Source organism: Myotis davidii, unplaced genomic scaffold (genome assembly GCF_000327345.1).
Source record: "Myotis davidii unplaced genomic scaffold, ASM32734v1 scaffold555, whole genome shotgun sequence".
Lineage (NCBI taxonomy): Eukaryota > Metazoa > Chordata > Mammalia > Chiroptera > Vespertilionidae > Myotis > Myotis davidii.
In genome coordinates this window covers 975839-981078 of record NW_006286315.1, presented here as the reverse complement: position 1 = coordinate 981078, position 5240 = coordinate 975839, and the positions used below count along the sequence as shown (strand labels likewise).

Genomic DNA, 5240 nt, shown 5'->3' with positions numbered 1-5240 from the left:
TCTCTTTGTCCTGAACATTTGCCATGGTAATTTCAGTTAACTGCTTGCACCCTCTGTAAAACGGAGCACCTTGAACTGTGGCTACACAGGAGGAACGTGCTTGGTAGTTAAAATGACTCTCAGCCCTGGCCGGGTCGCTCATTGGTTAGAGCATCATCCTGATATGCCAGGGTTTTGGGTTTGATTCCCAGTCAGTGCACATACAAGAATCAGCCAATGAAAGCATAAGTGGGAAAACAAATCAATGTTTCTTTCAAAAAAAAAAAAGAGCTCTGGCCAGTGGTGCTAAGTGGTTAGAGAGTTGGCCTGTGCACTGAAGGGTCTTGTGTTTGATTCCCGGTTAAGGGCATGTATTTGGGTTGCAGGTTCGATCCCCGGCCCAAGTTGGGGCGCATGTGGGAGGTAACCAATTGACGTGTCTCTCTCACATCGATGTTTCTCCCCATTTCCTCCTGCCATTCCACTCTCTAAAAATCGAGGGAGGCCGAAACCGGTTTGGCTCAGGGATAGAGCATCGGCCTGCGGACTGAAAGGGCCCAGGTTCGATTCCGGTTAGGGGCATGTACCTGGGTTGTGGGCGGTGTGCAGGAGGCAGCTGATCGGTGTTTCTCTCTTATCGATGTTTCTAACTCTATCTCTCTCCCTTCCTCTCTGTAAAAAATCAATAAAATATATTTAAAAACAAAAAACAAAAAGAAAATGAAGGGGGAAAATATCCTTGGGTGAGGATTAACAACAAAAAAGGCTCTCAAACTCTGAGAAGCAGGAGTTTAGGGACTGCCTCAGTGGGGAAAGAGACAAATTGCTCTTAGAAGTTAGAAATCAAATAGGGGCTTTTGAATGTGTTGGGTCCCTGATCTAGTATTTACAAGGCATCTACTTGGTGCCAGTGTTGAGGATATCACAGAGAACCAGAACTGGCCTCTGCCCTGAGTTTGCAGTCTCTTAGGTTGTCCAGGGGTTCTCCTGGAGTCCTGGGTATGAACCCTGGAAAAATAAGGCATCCTGTTGTCCTCAATCTCTCTTTTCTCCTCTTTTAAACTTAACTATGGCCCTGTGAAGTGAGGCAGTATTTCCCCAAATTACAGATGGGGAGACTGCAGGAGTGGCAGGCTGGTTGGAGTGGCGGGTCTATGGATAGAAACAGCTGGGATGGGTGAGGGCCCCGGGCTGCTTCAGTACCTGCTGCAGAGAGAAGGATGAGCACCTTGGGCATCCTTGGTGAGGGTTGTCGTCCCCCCTCCTGTCCTTTGGATTATGGTAGAAATCCTGGGTGGCTCTCTCACCTCTGATTGTATAGTTGTTGAGTGGCAGGTGTGTGAATGACTTTGGGACAGTGTGAAATGAGAGTTGTCAGTGGCTAATTTGAGGCTGGAGCCCGACAGGGGTGTCTAAGGAGGATGGGGGTACTGCCCTTGGACTGAGAGAGAGGGACAGGTACAGGACAGGATCTAGACTTTAAGAGTGTGCTCCCTGCCCTGAGCCTCTGGTTGGGATGCTGGTGGTGTTCCCGGGGGGCTTTCTGAAGGTACTCTGGTAGTGGGTGGGCCGCTCTGGTCTTGGCACCTGAGGCTGGTACCCAAACTGTTTCTTGGCAGGTGCTCTCCCTTATTCCTGAGGCAAGGCAGTCCCTGGGCATTTGGGGAGGGAGAGAAGCAAAAGATATTTGGTGTTAGTGGACCCAGGCCACCTGTGTTGCTTACCTGGGGGCTCTGAAGTTGATGAGGAGGTGTGGAGGACTTTTACAGTTACTGTAAGTTGTGTTTACTTCTGCAGAACTCTGAAAGAAATACAAAAATGCTTTAATGCATTTGTAGTATTAGCTGGTAATTCCAATTAGTCATCCTTTATTGGAACCCCTGGTTGGCCAGCACTCCACCAATCAGAATCCCTAGTTAGGCAGCATTCCACCAATCAGAACTCCTGGTTGGGCAGCACCCCTGGTTAGTTGAATCTATTAAAGAAACTGTCATCTGGCCCTGGCCTGTGTGGCTGAGTTGGTTGAGCCTGGACCTGTGCACTGAGAGGTGGCTGGTTGATTCCCAGTCTGAGCACTTACCTGGTTTGTGGGCTTGATCTCCAGCAGAGGGCATGCAGGAAGCAGCCAATAGATGTTCCTCCCTCCCTCCCTCTCTCCCTCCTTCCCTCTAAAAGCAATAAATACATTAAAAAAAAAAAAGGAGCCTCACAGCTTGGCTCAGTGGTTGAGCATCGACCTGTACACCAGGAGGTAACAGTTCGATTCCTGGTCAGGGTACATGCCTGGGTTGTGGGCTCCATCCCGTGTGGGGCCTGCAGGAGGCAGCGATCGATGATCCTCTCTCATCATGGATGTTTCTATCTCGCTCTCCCTTTTTGGAAATCAATAAAAATATATTTTAAAAAAGAAAAGAAAAACAAACGGTCAGCCGGTACTTCCAGGACCGTTTAGGTGAGTGAATGGGAAAGTCTTGGTGGCAGCCCAGGTCCCCACCAGGAAGAAGTCTTTTCTGGGACTTAAGTCTGCACTGGCTTAACCAGCAGCCGGTTCCTGAGCAGGAGGCTGGGCTGATGGATTTGGTGTTGAAGAGGACAGGCTGGAACATCTGGAAGAGGCAGGCTGGCGGCTTTCAATGAACAGGAGACAACATAGGCCCCTGCACACTGCCCCGCCCCCTGCCCTCTGGGAACTTCCACTTGAGAAATGTCCCTGGGAAGCCAAACCACTGCCAAACCACTGGGTGGTTTCTGCTGTCTTCTTTGGTCTCCTCAGTCTGTGGACGTCCTGAGGAGATGGGAGAGGCAAAGGGTTGGCTCCCCAGAGCTGAGATTTCATGGACAGATGAGCTGGCTTGGGGGGCAGGAGTCAGAGGGTCTTGGGGTGCCGCCTCTTGCTGCCATACACAGGGCTCTGGTAAACAGTGGGCTATGTGTGAGCCATCAGTAGAGGGTGCCATCAGCTGGTGGGGAAGGAGAGTGTGAGCTTGGTGCCTGCTGCTCCCTGGTCTGGCTGCCTGACCTTGGGCATGTCCCTTCCCCTCACAGGACCCTGGACTCCTCATTGCAATAGGATGATGCAGCCATCTCGCTGGGCTTCTGCAAGAGTCAGAGGGAAATATGTAAAAAAGTTCAGTGAATGCTAATGGTGAACATGATGGCAGGGCATACCTGTGCTTGGTCCTTTCTACAGGAGTAACTGTCATCTGCCTGTTGGGGTGTGCTGCTCGGGGACAGTGCAGAGTCCCGTCTACTCCGTGGCGAGACCTCTGAGGGCTCATAGCAGGGTCCTGGGATCCAGGTTCCAGTCCCAGCCCCAACACTTGCTGCGCTAGATCTTTTCCAATCCTTTGTGTCGTCATCCCACACAGGAATTATGGGCCACACAACTCGGAGGAAGATTATGACAATTCAACGAGAAAATTCCAACAAAATGAGTCCTTAGCACATTATAGTAAAAACTTTAAAAAGACTTAAAAAACCACCCACACCTTATTACTCTGTTGCTAGGCCCTCCAGGTGAGCCTCCAGGTGGCTCAAGGGTGGACGTGGGGCTCCTGTTTGGCTCCTTATTACTTTGATCTGTTCTAGCCTTTGGGCATCACCAGGGGAAACCCAGGGACTGGGTGAGTGGGGTTCTTTCCTCTGTCACTCCCCAGGGGGAGGATGATGTTGCCAGACCGAGTCACCCGGTGGTTTGGCTTCCTATGCACGTTTCTCTCCATCTTTTCTTGCCCCAAAGATTCCCGACTTTAATCCACCCGTCATAGGGCTTCTGGAAGGCACTGCCAGGCCCAGGAGCCCGGACTCCGTTCTAACCCACCTTCCCCCGAAGGTCAGGCACACCTCTGCATATCGGGTCTCTGACCTGCATCTACTCCAGCCACAGGAGTCACCTCCACTGCAGGGCAGGGAAACTGGGAGAAGTGAGGTGCCCCCGGGTACCTGGCTGTCTGACTTTAAAACGGTGTTCCTCCCCTCTGTGAGCCCTAAGCCCCATCTATAAAGTGGGGGTCATGGACCCCCTTTACAGACTGACATTCTAAGGCCTTGCGCTCTGTGGGAGGGGGCCCAGGGAGGCCCTGGGGGAACTGGTGGAGGAGAGGTCTTGTCTCAACCCTGAGCAGCAGCTGACGTAGAGCCCGCTCCTGGCTCATCCCCAGATGACAACTCTCTGTCGGGAAAGGCTGAGGCATAGGAAGGGGCAAAGACAAATCCAGGGTCCTGCAGGGAGCTGAGGTGGGACAGATGGGGTGGGCTGTGGGGCCTGGAAGGGCCTCAGCTGTCTCCAGCTGTTGAAGATGTGTTTCCCTCTTGGTTTTCATGTAGATTCCTTTCTGCCTGGGGCTGGGCGTGGGGGCCTGGCATAGTAGGGGAGCTGAACCAGGCACCTCTTTGAGCTCAGGCTCCTCATCTATGGAAACGGGATGCCCAGAGTCCTTTCCCCATTACCTCAGACCCAAGGGTGTGAGCCCAGGCTTGGACCAGTCACCCCGGGGGCGGGGGGGGGGCACATCAGGAAGAAACCAAGGCTGTGGCTTTGGGTGGGGCCAGTGGCCTCTTCTGGGAGCCTAGCATCTGGAAGCCATCAAGCCAGGGGCGGGGGGTGTTGCAGCAGCAGGCTGGGAAGGAGGCCACACAGAGGCCCACCCCTTGGGAGCAGTGGCTTTGGGCCCGCAGTCCCTATTGTCGTCTCTGGCTACCATCGCCTCTCAGCCCACAGCCTCACTCCCTTCCACTGGCTGCCTTCTCTCTCAACCCACAGGCTGCTACTCCTACAAGATGCAATCGCATAATAGGCAATAACGTTGCTCATTGCATGCTGGGAGCCTTGTTTCTCTGGCCCAGGGTGGTCTGCCTCTTGGAGTACGTGTGCGTGGAGAACTGTCCCTAGGGGTGGTTGGCTTGGCACCCCTTCCCTGGAGTGAGTGCTACCTGTCTTGTCTTTGAAGTCTTCGTGCAGGGTAGCTGGGGGCTTGCATAGGAGGTTGTGGCTGGAGATGTGGCTGTGGGGGTTCAAAGGGAGTAATGATGTCTTCTTCAGCCTCAAGCCTGTGACCCTGAAGGAGGTGGTCCAGGTGCATAGCAAGAAGCTCAGAGGAGCCCCGGAGCAGGTGTCTCCAATCGTCACCTGGGTCCACCTGCCTCAGAATCACAGGGATTCTAGCTAGCCATGTAGGTTTTGGGCCACTCAGACCTGTTGGCCAGACACTGGGGCTGGGACCTGGGGTATGCACGGTGACTTTGATACCCATATCACAGAG

The 5240-nt window shown here is 53.1% G+C and overlaps 1 protein-coding gene across 7 annotated transcripts in view; it reads left to right on the top strand.

Annotated features, from left to right (window-relative positions):
• TFAP4 (transcription factor AP-4 (activating enhancer binding protein 4)) overlaps positions 1-5240 on the top strand; it is a 28609-nt gene that overhangs the window by 18026 nt on the left and 5343 nt on the right. The gene's annotated exons all lie outside the window — the stretch shown is intronic.